Here is a 15,400-nt window from a genome sequence, read left to right on the forward strand (position 1 = left end):
ATGTCCATTTAGCAACATAAGGTGGTTGGTTGTGTCACAGGAAGCCAACAGATCCAACAGAATGAGAGAGACTGGTTGAGTTTCAACCAAGCCTGCCCCCCACCAGATGTCTGCCAGCATAGACTGTCACACTTCTTGATATGAAGGCTAATTACTGTGCATGGAAAAAATGCAATACATTTTCATGTAAAACTTTAGTTGCTATGTAACTTTTGTTTCTTTTGTTGTATTTTGGAAAGGCAGGCTTCATACAGATCAATGATTTGGGAGCTGCTTCTAGGTTTAGGCTCAAGGCTTTTTTTCTAGAGGGGGTGATGGTGTGCGAATGACTGTTAGTTTGAGTTTATCCAGGACAGAGTTTTGGGGGAAACTAGTAATGCTGATCATGGTTTTGATGTCTGCCATTATGCTAAGGAGAACTTTCTTATCCTTTACAGTGGAGCTGGGATGTGCCAAAAGGCTTTGGTTGTCTAGAATGATTCCATAACACCAGTTAGGGTCATTGGCTCTAAGTTGTTGAAGTTAACTTTTAGGAGGGGGTGTAACAACAATGGGAAGGAAAGTCGACAGGTGAGTCACTTGTTGTCTTCCTAATGTTTGTGATTGTTGCTTTAAAGAAAGATGGGGGGTCGATTTTTGAAGTGCTGCTGTGCATCAATGAGTGTGTTTATAAGTAGGAGGTGTTATAACCCATTTTCTTGTTACCCCTTGGAAGTTATTAACATCTATTGAATAACGTAAAATCAGACCAACAAAAGATGTGCTTGATAAGACGGGAATGATTTTACATTCCTATGCCTATGTCCATACTCCTAAATCTAAGCTCCCAGGCTACTCCAGGTTATACCTCGACTCCTAGGGATACACCTAGTCACCTAGGCTAAACCTCTAAGACTAAAACTGAAAAGCCCTTGGCATAAGCCTAAAACCAAACTCTTGAACGTACATAACACTTAATTACAAGAAGGGGTGCCCTTTGGAGCCGTCAAATTATAGACCAATCAGTCTCTTGGATACTACCCAGAAACTGATGGGCCGGATACTCCTGGATAGAATACTGGGATGGGCGGAGGAGCATGAAGTAATGACTACCCTTCAGGCCGGCTTTAGATCAGGGATCTCGACCATGGACCAACTCTTTAGGCTGCAGGTCCTTTTTTGGAAGACCGTAAGTGTCGAGGGTGGCAGCCTCTACCTGGTCTTCGTTGACCTGCGGGCCGCTTTCGACCTTGTGCCGAGGGAGAGTTTATGGAGGGTCTTAAAAGACCTTGGCCTTCCTCCCTATCTATTGGAGGTCTTGAAGCGGTTTCATGAAGGGAACTATGCCCGGGTGAGGTGCGGGAAGAACGGGGAACTATCTGCACGTTTTCCTGTAACTAGAGGCGTACGCCAGGGCTGCGCCCTGGCTCCTACGCTCTTTAGTCTCTATATAAATGGCCTGGTGGGGGAACTAGATAGAGTCAGGGATAGCGACGCCCCTTGGTTGGCGTCAGGTCGGGTGCCTGCTCTGATGTTCGCAGACGACACCTTATTGTTGTCGCGAACATCAATAGGCATCCAGCGGGTTCTGGACGGTTTTGTTTCATTCTGCGCCTCGCAGGGACTCGAGATTAATTTAGAGAAAACAAAATATATGATCTTCTGTCCCCCGAAACGCACCCGCCCTAGCCCTACATTAAACGGTACCCCGCTCGAAAGGGTGAGAACCTTTGTATACCTGGGGGTCACTTTGACTGAGGACTTTGGTTGGGGCCCTCAGGTAGCCAAATCCACCCTAAAGCTCTCACAGATACTAGGGGGCATAGGTAAGTTCCAGCGGACAACGCAATTTAAACCAGTCTCCCCAGCGCTTGAAATCTACAGTGTTCAAGCTAGACCTGCTGTAACTTACGGTGCAGAACTTTGGGGACATTCGAGCATAGCAAGCCTTCTCAGGGTTGAACGGGCCTTTATGAGGAATCTGATTGGTCTACCACAAAGCACCCCGCTCATACCCTTGAGATTTGACCTAGGTGTGGAGCCTATCTCTGAACTATTAGCGGCCCGACCCCTCCTGTACTGGAGAAGGCTCTGGACAGTACCTGAGCTTGCGGACTACAGAGCTGAGTTTGCTGCTGTCTGGGGGTCGTTGAAGAGTAAGAAAATACCCTGGTTGCTCCACATTAAAACTATTGCCTATCGAATAGGAATGCCCCAAATTTGGGAGACCCCGGCGGAGACTTGTCCATTGGTGGGGAGAACTGAGCTGCTGGCCTCTCTGAGGCACTACAACCTAAGTTTGCTGCACCGCTTGCCAAGTATGGGCAGGTTGTCCTCTGAATTTTTGCAGGTAAAACTCGTGCCCAGAAGGGAGAAATTTCTGGACCAAATAGAACCTCCCCCTGCAAGAAAACTATATACACAATTAAGGCACGGTTGCCTGCCACTTGGGACACTGACCTGCAAATGGGCAGGTCAAGAGTAGGGAATCTGCCCTGTCTGCAACAATAGCAAAGAAGACATTGCCCATGTTTTGTTCTTTTGCCCTGCTTATAGCGCAATCCGGAGAGCTTGGCTGGTACCACTATGTAGAAATCTGGGACTAAAACATTGTGCTCAAGCCGTTAGAATTTTAAAATATGATACATCCCCCCTCATTGTACTATGTGACATGTAAGATTTTGATTGCTCCACTCACCATTTAATGACTCCTGCTGCCCCGGTCCACCGCAAGCGCTAGGCTTGTTTGAGTGGAGGGCGCAGGGAGGTTCCTTCTTCCGGCCTCCCGGCCGTGGCAGGCACCGATTGGCTGAGCGGACAGAGGCGGAGCTGAAGAGCCCGTCCTCTACATAAGCCTGATGCCCTCTATGACGCGCAGCGAGTACGCGCTGCGACCGCGCCATAGCCGCGCCAAAGACAAGCCTAAGACCAGCCCGTCTGGGCCCGTCCGGGACAGTACGGGGCATGGGGCACAGAACAATACCCTATTGGCGCGGCATAATACAGGTATGAGCTCTGCATATCTCAAAAGCCTGCGCCCAATAAAACACAAAGATTGCTGTGTACTAATGCCCTCTCTTACCAGTGGCACTTCGTGCTGTAACTGCAATTTGAGCCTGTCTAACTTTCAGCCCCACCCTGACCCTTCACCCATCAAGTTAACACCTAAACTGCGAGCAACCCCAAAGACTCGTGAATTCTCCTTCTACAGTGTTAACTGCAGATCCTTACCACAGCACAAATTTGACATTTTTAATCTTTTAATGGACAACAAACCAAGCGCCCTCTTCCTAACAGAAACATGGCTGCATGACAGCGCTGGCCCTGACATAGCAACCGCACTTCCCCCTGACTATGCCATAGTCAGGAGAGACAGAGAAGGTCATATAGGAGGAGGAATCGCTATCATATTCAAGCGGGACATCACATGCACGCTTGAATCCGTCCCCATCCCTGACTGTGAAGCAGCTTCGTTTAAAATTTCCCTTAACCCTAATTTTACGATCTCTGGCATCCTAATATACAGGCCCCCTGGATATGCCAACTCCTGGGCTGCAAATCTGATAAATTACATTACTCCCTTTCATCTTGCCTCAAAAAACTTCACTCTTCTGGGAGACCTAAATCTGCACTTGGACGATCCCCTAAATACGGCTTGCACTAACTTACTCGACGATCTAGCAGCTTTAAATTTAACCCCAATTAACACTGGGGCTACCCACAAGGCGGGGCATCTGCTTGATCCCGTTTTCACAAACATTCCTCAACTCTCCTGGCTAGACACGACTCCGATTTGCTGGTCAGATCATTACCTTATTCATTTTTGTCTAAAATTACCAACATCTCCGATAACAAACACCATCCGGCCCTCATCTATGATAAGGAACTGGAAACTTCTAGATATGAAGGAACTTAATCGTACTCTAGAAAGGCAGCTTCCAGGTCCAGTCACTGACATAGAAAATATTGCTCTGGCCACTCACTCCTGGCTAGAAAACGCCATCGAAAGATGTCTTCCCCTATCCCAAGTAAAAAGTAATACCCACCGCCCCCCGGCTCCTTGGTTTACCGATTCCCTGAAAACCATTAAATCTAAATGCAAAACCCTCGAAAGAAATTGGCGGAAAGACTACGCTCATGATAAAAAAAATCACGTACCACAAAGCCAGAAACGAATACCACTCAGCCTGTAACAAAGCCCGTGCCCTTCATGTGGCCAAAACCATCAATACTGCGCCAAACAAAGCGAAAATGCTATTCAACACGGTAAAGAACCTCGCAGGGGAAAAAACGGCCGCATCGGCTCGCCCTTTAGAGAAAAAACAATGCCAAGATCTTGCCTCCTTTTTTAATGAGAAAATTGAGAATATCATCTCTGGCATTAGGAGTAATCTCCCTACCCGTGACCCTTGTGAATCAACTCCCTCCTGGCCAAATGACATTAACATCATTGAATCTTGGCCTCCTTTTACCATATAATCACTTGTTTCCACCCTAAAAACTGTTAAATCGGGTTCCCCTCGTGATCCGGTACCCGCTTCTGTTCTTAAAAATCTGGACGTTCCTGCCCTGTCAATCATTGCTGAAACTTTAAATTCTTCCCTTCAGCTCGCCGAAGTACCCTCAATATGGAAACACGCCATGGTCAGCCCACTTTTAAAAAAACCCACTGCAAATCCGGAGCTCCCCTCAAATTACCGGCCGATCTCACTCTTCCCTATTTTTTCAAAATTGTTGGAAAGACATATTCACTCTGCCCTCACCCTCTTCACCGAAGAAAACTGTCTTCTCCATCCATCTCAATCTGGGTTTAGGGCCGGCTTCTCTACTGAAACTGCCCTACTAGGAGTTACCGAAAACATCAGGAAACTCCTAGACGATGGTCAGACAGTCGCACTCATTTTACTAGACTTGAGTGCGGCTTTCGACACCATCTCCCACTCCAAACTCCTGGCCACCCTGGGGAGAAATGGCATCAGGGGGGATGCACTAAAATGGATTGAGTCCTTCTTGTCACAGAGAACCTTCCAAATTACATCCTCAATAGCCTGCTCCGATACAATGAGCGCCCCCCATGGAGTACCACAGGGCTCCATCCTAAGCCCTCTGTTTTTCAATCTCTACCTCCGGCCCTTGGCTGATCTAGCTGATGTATCTGGCCTCACCCTCATGACATACGCTGATGATTCTCAAATCATCTTCTCCCTGTCAGAAGCAAACCCACTTATACCATCTTGTCTCAAACAAGGTCTCCAAAACATCTTCAGCTGGATGTCCGCACACCAGCTGAAACTCAATGGAGACAAGACCGAGGTCCTCCTTCTGGGGAAAAACAAAGACCTCTGGAACGCATCTCACTGGCCCTCCGAGCTCGGTTCCATCCCCACTCCCGCTACTCAAGTTAGAAATCTGGGAGTCATCATCGACAACACCTTGTCCATGAATCAGCAGGCAAACAGAGTGGTTGGCCTCTGCTTCACCATCCTGAAATGGTTAAGGAAGATCCTTTGGATGTTGCCCCTTGACACCCAAAAGTCCGTAGTCAATGCACTTATTACATCTAGGATTGACTACGGCTACATTCTCTATCTAGGCTCCAACAAAGCTGTCATTAACCGACTACAAGTGGTCCAGAACTCAGCGGCTAGGCTACTCTGTAATATCCCAAAAACCTCCAGTGTGTCCAGCCACCTAAAAGACCTACATTGGCTCAGGGTGGAAAGCCGCATCAGGTTCAAAGCCCTGAGCTATATGTTTAGGATCAAATCTGGTACCGCCCCTAAATATCTCCAAACCCTCGCCACTCCCTACACCCCGGCTAGAGCACTACGTTCTCAAAATGCTGCAAACTTTTCCACCCCAAAGTTCAGACTTGCAAGAATGGGAGGAAGATCTTTCGCTGTCATGGGGCCCACACTCTGGAACAAACTCCCCCCCCATATCCGTAAAGAAGACAGGTATAACATCTTCAGAAAACAGCTAAAGACCTGGCTCTTCCAGAAATAATCCACCGTCATTTACCATCCTCCTAAAAATTGCTTCAATTCTGTCATCGGCGCCGGGAAACCCTTGTTGGGTAGCTGCGCGCCATACAAATGCAAAAAATAAATAAATAAATAAATTGTGTTTTCGGTCTCCCGCTTTTTGTACGGCATGTGGCGTAGAAGGTCCAATTTGATTAATTGTGATTAATTATAATGATGGCCATTTTTCGTTTGATAACTGATTGTTTAATAATGTTTTAACTGCTGGTTCTTAATTATTTATGTATTTTATTGTATGTACATATTTTATCTGTGCTTTTATGGTCGTTGACCGAAATAAAGTTATCAAACTAAACTTAATTATGCGGTGGAATATCTAAATGCATACATAAAAATTAGTCAACCAATTGAAGTAGTCCACATGAATACCCACCATAAACACCGCATCTAATAGCATGTGTCCTATGTGTGACCGTGGGAAAGTATATGCTTTCTATGCTGAGAATATAAATCCCCAAGCAATCAGTTTGTGCAGGGATGAAATCACTGACCCCTATAGGTAAAACACACCCAGACCCTTGGGAAAGATTGATACCCTCTCTGCAGAACACACATTCCCTGACAAACTACTAATACTGCCTATTGGGTACAACACACGGCCTTTGAGCAATGGTTAATGCTGCCTATGCAAAATATACAGCAGGTATGGAATTGCAGATGCTTTAAGTGCAAGCACACATCCCTAGATGAACAGTTGTTTCTGTTAACTAAAGCAAAACAAAATACTGCTTACAAACATTCCTTAAAATGTTAACTTGCTTTATACAAGATTGTTATGAAATGTTGCTTTGAAAATGATGGTAGGTTCATACTGCTTCGGCAACAATCGTTTTTTTTTTAAACCTTTGATAAATAGCTGAGAAATGTTTCTGTCCCACTAAACGCGGGAATGCATTGATCCTAAAACACTTCTATGGGCAGAAGATACTACTTATTAGGTGACACCATTAAAGGTATGAAAACGTTTATTTTAAAAGGAGCAATGCTTTCACGAAAAACCTTAATAGATCAATTAAAAGTAATGTGACTAAATGTATGGGCTTTGAAAGTGCAACTATAATATAATACAAGCATTTACAATGCAATAGGTTTCGCATTGACGTGAGTTTGAGCTATTGACATTGCAAATAACAATGCCTTTTTTAATTTTATTTTTAAAAAACATAAATAAAAGGCATTGTTATTTACAATGTCAATAGCTCAGACTTGTGTCAATGCGAGACTTATTGCATTGCAAATGCTTGTTTTCATTGGAGTCTAAATGAGCATCTTAATCTGTAGCTGCACAATTATTCTGACCTAATTAGCTTGAGTGGGGGTGGGGCAGGTGGCGGTCTGCTCTCTGGGCGAACCACAACCAGGTGTGTTCTGTGCTGGAACAGAGGCACGTCAGCCGCTGCCCCGATAATTCACAGGGACATAGTTATCCGTGTAGCAGGTGCAGTGACGCCGGGGCAGACTGTAGAAAGAGCCACAGCCACCGTAAAAAGGAACCTGTTGCAGGAAGTGGAGGGAGGCGCTGCTTCCAACTTCCGGTCACACATTTCTCCGGCCCCTGTACGCCCGCCCCCCACCCTGGGGCACCCAAGGGCCGTGCGGGGTGTTATGGTGCCTCTTGAAAGGTTGTTTTATATCCTACAAATATGCCTGTTTTTTTTTTACATAACCGCGTTATTGTAAATATAAAAACACTAATCAGAGGAGCCCTCGCATCAAAATCTCACAGAACCATTTGTGGAAAAATAGATGCCCGTGATGCCTTCACCTGTGGTATTCTCCTTTGAATCGCTAAACTCGTCCCATTTAACGTAAAAGAAGCGTGAACTTTTTTTGCGGCCTCTGACTGTTGCAGTGCTCCAGATTTACTACCGGATTTCTAGAGTATGGTGGGAGTTCAGGAGCGCAACTAAAGCAAAGCACTATATGTGCATTGGGTTCGGGGGGGATTTCTTCATACATGACTTATATGTAACACCGAATCACTACATCTATCTATCATTTCGATAAACTATATTTATCTGACAGGATCGCAGCTCTCCGCGCACTGTGAACACCAGGTTACTTTTACCAATATAAAGCGTAACTTTTAGCCAACTCGATAGTACTTTATTAGCTGTGAAGGATGAAAGACTGAACCTACCCCGTCCGGATTCCAACCAGTGGTCGGTCATACGCAAAGACAGATGCCCCACATTAGACTCACGCCCCACCAAGCAATATGTCCCTAAGTGACCTGTGTGCTATACTGCTCGCTCGGGGAACTCTTCAAGAAGCAGGGACAGAGCTGCGTAATTGCTCTGCAGCTAATCAAGTGCCGGTTGGCGGCAGTACAGCCAATGGCAAGGTTAGGCCGCGAAACCGAAACCACGGTTGTAGCGCAGGAGACGCCGTCGCCGTGCACGTGCACGTTGGCTGTCCCTGTGCAAGCTGTGATGAGAAGACACGCCGAGCCGAGGTAGGGGATGTGTGTGAGTAAGCGCCGGGGTTCCGGGGGGTTCTGTATGTATGTGTGTGTGTGTGTGTGCATGCGCGGCTGCGGGGCGTGTGGGGGGTTCTCTATGTGTGTGTGTGCGTGTGTGTATGCGCGGCGGCGGGGGGTTCTCTATGTGTGTGTGTGCGTGTGTGTATGCGCGGCGGCGGGGGGTTCTCTATGTGTGTGTGTGCGTGCGTGTGTGTATGCGCGGCGGCGGGGTTGGGGGGGTTCTCTATGTGTGTGTGTGAGTGTGTGTATGCGCGGCGGCGGGGGGGGTCTGTATGTGTGTGTGTGCGTGCGTGTGTGCGTGTGAGTCTGCTTCCAAGGAGCCATGGGAGACAGGAAGCGCGCGTGACCTGATCCGTTTACGCGCGCGTGCACATCACTTGTCTCCTGTCTCCCTTGACTCCTTGAAAGCAGAAACGATTACAATAGAGTCTGGCAGCGACGATCGCTTCGCGATCGGTTCGCAGTGCGAAACCTAAAAATGACAACTGTGGTTTTCTCCGGTTTCCAGAAGTACAAGGCACACAAATATATGCAGGAACTAATGCCTGTAGAAATCAAGAACCCCAGGGTAACATATCAAGCATTTTTCAGGTCTGGCGTTTGCCAAAACTTTTAGCTTTTCTGGTGTTAGCCAAAACCATGTGATTTTACTAAAATTATATGCATAATTGACTTGCTTTCTGCCGGCAGTGCTGGAACATTTCAGATTGGGGGTGCTACCATCAATGTTAGATCACTGGAGTCATAGGGATTCTGAAAACTTTCACATAAAGAACAAGTGTAGCAAATGAGTGACGCCCCTTGAGCAGGAGAGTGGTAAGAGTGTGGTATGGTGCAGGTGGTTCATTTTGGAGCAGACTGTCACAAATATATTACTAAAGCATGGCGTTCAAGTGGACGGTCATTTACAGACAACACATTTTCCATTGAAATGACTATTAAATTTGAACAAACATGTAGTTTTATAGATATAACTATGTGCCGCAGCAACAACCTGTTGACATAGGGTTTCAGAAAATAATTATCATTTGCACATCACTAAGTAAAGTCTCTTGATTCTATTAAAAACATGTTAAACGATTAAGCAGCAATTTGCAAAAAGACATAGCCTGACATTTGACCGTTGTCTCCTAACGTACAGTGAATGTGTCAAGATAGAAACATGATTTTAAATTATCTTTATTGTTCATTCACCTTCTGAACTCCAGCATGATTATTTCTGCTGCAGCACCCTCCCTGCCCCTACTTCCAGCGCCTATGCTACAGCATACAGCATGGGCTAGTGGATCAGCCCACTTCAGCTATTGGTTACCTTCACTGTGAGTGACATGATTCTGCTCTTTTACAAGGAGCACATCCACACTCAAGGTAGTTGCTAGAGAAGTCGACCTCGATTTGGGGAACCGGGTTCGATTCTCAGCAGGAACGCTCAATATCCTGTGATTGTGTGTAAATCACATCTCCCCATGCCTACTAAAATGATAGTATCCGTCTGTAACGCAACTGATGCTTATGTAAAGCTCTCTGATACCTTCGGGGCGAGTTTGCGTTATATAAAACCAAATGTTTTTTTTTTAAAAACGAAACTAAAAAAAGCACACAAAAAAGTGCCAGGTTATACTTTGTCGCTGTGTGCATTTTGAGACCCAAAAAACATTTTTGCTTTTAGCCAATGCTTTTTAAAAAAAAATATTAATGAGGGCCCGTCAGCTCCCAAAGATAAAAGTTTTGCAAACACCATAACAAAACCAAACAAGCACTGACAAAGCTAAAAGTGTGGCAGACAGCTACAGGCTTATTGCCTTTGCCAATGCTTGTTTTAACTTTGCATTTTGGTACTTGTTTTGAGATTCTCTTTCGATATCTTAACAGACGTTCTGGCTACTGGTTCTCCGTGGGTGAGGAATAAAGGCGATTTTATGCGACACATGGCCTGTGGAAAAACACGTGTATCACTTTAGGAGAACCTAAAGGTCTCAAGATTCCCAGGTGTAGGAGTGAGTAGCTCATCCAGTCTAAATTTTAGCCTTGCATCCTGGGACTTGTAGTCCTACTTTGTACCACTGTTAAATCCAGAGTACAAGTCTCAGAATGCAAAGAAAAACTGGGGCAGCGTTCATTTCTCCGCCTTGGCCCTGAGAAACTTGAGCACTTTGAGAGCACAGACTACGGAAGCTGCTGCCACATCTAACTTCCTATTATTGGACATACCTCACAATTCACCTTCATTTGGAGGAATGCACCTCCTTTGAGTTATTTATTTTATTTTATTTTTATTTTATTTAATGCGATTTTATATAGCGCAAACTTTACCCGAAGGTGTCAGAGCGCTTTACATAAGAACCAGTTGCAAAACATAAGGACTTAGGATTACATGCGTTAAATAAAAGATACAAACAGAAAAATCTTCCAACGTGCTAAATGCATCTCATAGACTTCACAGGGATCACTGACCAGCAAGAATTCCTCAACCCTCCAAAATTAGAGCACTTCCACTCACTTCAATGGATTACCTCTTTGGAGACTCAATATGTTGAGAAGTCTGGAACTCATCACCAGGCGCGCAACACCCATTGAACTCACCGGGTCGCGTGTGGCAGCCCGGGATGAGACAGATCCCGGGCACACACACAGCCACACCCGAACGTTTCACAGGCCTTTAAAAGACCAATGCTAATTAGGCCTTGCTGTTGTTTCACCCCTTGTTGGAGGCCCTGCAGCTCCACTCTGACTACTGATTAAAGGTTCAGCCCCCCCCGAATTTTTTTCTTAGCCCCCCCCGAAATTTGGCTTTAGTTGCGCCTCTGCTCATCACATATAATATGTGCCACTTTGTCTACCACACTATATTTCGGTGTGTACTTCTATACTAAAGGAAGTAACAATGCCCCCCAAAGTGGTGTTTTGCTCATTTCTTAGACGCCACCTATTTACATTGGAAACACTGGACTACCCAGTGCTTTAAATGGGCAGGTACTGTCCGGTACGTAGTACCTGAACCTCTTTAATCTGAAAGGGAGGATACCATACTTTTGTTGTGACAAACACTGTGTTGTGTACTTGTCCAAGCCGAATCGCTGGTAAAATGGAATCCTGAGAAAATCTACTATTTGTATATATATGTGGAGGAGTGTGGCTCAATGGTTAGAGTGGCAGACCCTGATGCAGAGTTTTGGCCAGGGACCAGGGTTCGATTCCCGCCTCGGCGGGTCTCGGGCTCAATTTCCTCGGACCTGTTAATTCTCGCCTCGGTGCCTATTCTAATCACGGGCCCCACGCTGCAACTCTGGGCAATAGTTTGCTAAGCCTCCACACCGGCCCCAACAGCGCTGGGGGTGCCCAGGAGTGGACACTTAACAGGGAAAGCCAGGAGGGGTTCCACAGCGGTATGAGTATCAGCGCCAGGAAGCTGAATAGGCAACACTGCAAGGTGACCGTCTGGTGACAGTGCGCTCTATAAGTACAATGACATTTACATTTACATAACTCTAACCACTAGTATATGTAGTAGACCTTTGTACTCACTACCATTCCTATGTGATTCTTAGAGTTTATCCATTTGTATCTCTTCCTTGAGTGAGTTTACAACTTGTACATTTGCAATTTTTTTTCCTGTTTGTATCTTTTACGTAACTCATGTAATCCTAAATCCTTATGTATCGCAACGGGTTCTTTTGTAAAGCGCTCTGACACCTTCGGGTAATGTTAGCGCTATAGAAAATCGCATTAAATAAATAAATACATTTGTATTTGGGGAGGCGTCAGAGGGTATTTTCGGTATGGGGGAGCTGGTTGTGTACCTGTCTCTGATGCTGGACTCAAGTTCCAAAACACTTCCAGAAAACTGCTACAAATTTGCACCCGAGGACTCCGCGGTTCATTCTCGCGATTGGAATGTTACATCCGGTCACCATGGCAACTGGTCCAGCCTTCAGCCATAGTCCCGCCCAAACAAGGCCTTTCCCGTCTGTCAGAACATCATGCAGGGCGGGTTAATGACGTCATAAAAGCACAGAAGACAATGAAACTGACAGAGAGGGGTTAATTTTCAGACGTCGCTAGCGTACGCCATCTACGTTTGGGGGAGATTGCTTTGCTGGCAGATAAGTGGCTGGTTGCAGTCCGATCTAACATGGCTGCACGCGTACGTGCGTACAAACACGGCAGCGATGGAGGCGTAAATGAGCTTGATTACAGTCATAATAGCTTCGTATAATGGGAGCACTTCCAAATCAGGACGTGGCCAGCGCCATCTAGTGTCCGTGGATGGCAGAGCATTCTAGGCTGCCAGAAAAAACTAATGCTTTCCAGACCTAGTCCGCATTAAGGAAGGGGCTTCATGAGGCCAGAGCAGGGAATTAATCTACTTATTTCGCAATGCATCATGTTCCAGACCGTTCTGAACAACAGCAACACTACTGCTGTTCATTTAACCAGCCGTAAACGTCAATGTTTAGCCGTTTCAACAAAATGGCAAGCTGTGCATTATATTTGCAATTCTGAGCTTTAATTTAAACAAAACAGCAGTGTGGCATTGCAGGGCTTACTTGCTTTATTTAGCCCGAGTAACGTTATGTTATGTTATCACAGCTTCTATAGCGCACTACTATCCTTAGGTGTCTTGGCGCTTAACGTGCCTGTTAATGATTTGTTAAAAGATAGCCTAGGTCAACGTGTGTAATGTAATTGGGATAGCCAATATAATAGTGCAATGTTTCCCGTGAACATGAAAATCACTATCCAAAGTGTCATAAGACAAGTGTGCACGTGAAGTACAAACAAATTGTTATGTGGTTTTCTTCACTAACAACTACAAACGCAATTAAAGGAATTAGGAAAATATTAAATTCTTGGCCTCTGCTGCCCTTGGCAACAAAAAACAAATAAGAATTTGTCAGGTGATGTTGTCTAATACAAGATCTTGTGATACATCTTGGTCTGGATATGAAGTTTCTTCTGGCAGTGTTTGCGTACAGTGAAGTTGATTGATTAATAGGAACTGAATTGAATGATAGCAATGAAAACCACTGTGAATGAAAAAGTGTTTCTGGAGCATAGAATTGCAATTGCTTCTTCTTCTGTCACCTTAAAAATTAAATCTGATCTTACCTGGCTTCCTTTTTCTAACTACTTATCATCCCCCTCCCCTTCCTAACTTTTCCTTTTTTTCTCTCTCTCTCTTTCTTTTCCTTTTCTCCTCCTACTTTCTTCTGTTCCTTTCTTCCTTTTCTCACATTATCTGAACCACTTCTCTTCTTTATCTACCTTTCCTTGTCTTTTCACATTGGTTCTGACTTTTTGTATATTGTTATATTATGCTGTACTCTTCTTAAACAAAATAAAACTTTATTAAACTGAAAAAGTGTTTCTGGCCCAGGTTCCCATGGGTTTATGAAGGGCAGCTCTTGTACTTTTGTAGGTACTCCCGTCCAGTTGGAGAATTTAGTAACACAAATTGACAAAAATGACATTATGTTAACATTCACAAGCTTAATAGTTCCTCCACCTTTTTTGTTTTTACTAAATCTTGCTATCTCTTCCCATGTTGGCATACATGCTGGTACTGTGTGGCATCTTTGCACAAAAAACTCTCTGCAGGACTTTAAGTGGCATGAAAAATAGGGGGGATCTAAAAGGGGCATGGCCTATGAAATTAAGGGCGTGGCTTAAACACAAACAACATTTCTGTTATTTTCATAGTGTGCCACCCAACCAGTATTTTGGTGCCTTGTAGTAACTCTCTGGAACAGTTGATTAGTAGTATTTTCCTTTACTGACAATCTCATACAGCTTTGGTGTGAAGGTGTGATCACAACCGCTGCTACACCACATCTAGCATACCAACATTCCCTGACATCAGAACAGAACATGGAACACTGTTAACACTCTAATTCTACAATGTCTATATCTTACATTCTACCAACTTACCACATTACTACATGCCTCCAGGTTATGCTCCCGGATATATAACACTGCACTGCCATCCAGCTAAAGCCTGCCAAGACTATTGTTTTTTTAATGATTAGCTGTTTAAGATAAATCGCAATACGAACGTAATAAGCTACATGGGAAATACAAAAAAAACATTGTGGAAATAGTTAACAGTCTTATGGATGCAAGATTAAGTAAAACATGAAATATAAACAGGGACTAAATTGCTGACATGGATTACCTTAACCATTGTTACATTCATTGTTCAGAAATCGATAAATGTTTTTGCCAGTGAGGTTAAAGATAAAGGTATAGGGCCTGATAGTGGCCCCTTTCAATGTCCATTTGTATTTACTACCTTGCCCAAGACCTGGGTGGACATGGCACACTTAAAGTCCTAACTCTCTGAAATACGTTGTGTTGCAATTTAATATGGAACTCCATACCTGTGTTAAACAGCTTTCAGTGGACGACGAGCATGCTGCTCCATCGGTTGTGCTTTGTTGGAAGTGTTTGTAACATGCTCTGTGTGGTAATTGTTTTGCGTGATGACCAGTTAGTAAATTTGCCAACAGGCCAGTTTTTTTATCGGCCTGCCCTGTATTTTAAGTCCAGGCTGGAAAAAACATTGGTAAAGGCAATAAAAAACTGTATATTTTTCACCTTCAAAAACACATAGCTAAAAAGGCAAACACATAAAGAAATCAGTTAAAAGTACTTGAGAGCTATCTAAATTATTTCAGGTTGATTATTAGAGCAAATGGATAATTGCCACGCTACAAAAGAATCCTGACAATTTCACACACCTTCTTTTTCTGGTTCCAGCTTTTGGAAGAATCACAAGAGCAAAACGTAAACAAATGGAAGTGATCCAGCGCCCCTATAGAAAATATGTCATAGCAACGCTACCCAACTCCACAATACTCACCATTAGTCATAAAACACTCACAAGGCCCATAAACTA

General features: G+C 44.5%; 1 protein-coding gene across 1 annotated transcript in view; it reads right to left on the bottom strand.

The window, feature by feature from the left end:
• Positions 1-12,422, bottom strand: part of EFCAB12 (EF-hand calcium binding domain 12) — a 150,352-nt gene extending 137,930 nt beyond the window's left edge. Inside the window, exon 1 of the mRNA XM_078662392.1 lies at positions 12,306-12,422. The gene's annotated coding sequence lies outside the window, so the exon portion shown is untranslated. The remainder of the gene's footprint in view (positions 1-12,305) is intronic.
• Positions 12,423-15,400: the final 2,978 nt, after the last annotated feature.

The sequence above is a fragment of the Lissotriton helveticus genome, chromosome 9, assembly GCF_964261635.1.
Source record: "Lissotriton helveticus chromosome 9, aLisHel1.1, whole genome shotgun sequence".
Lineage (NCBI taxonomy): Eukaryota > Metazoa > Chordata > Amphibia > Caudata > Salamandridae > Lissotriton > Lissotriton helveticus.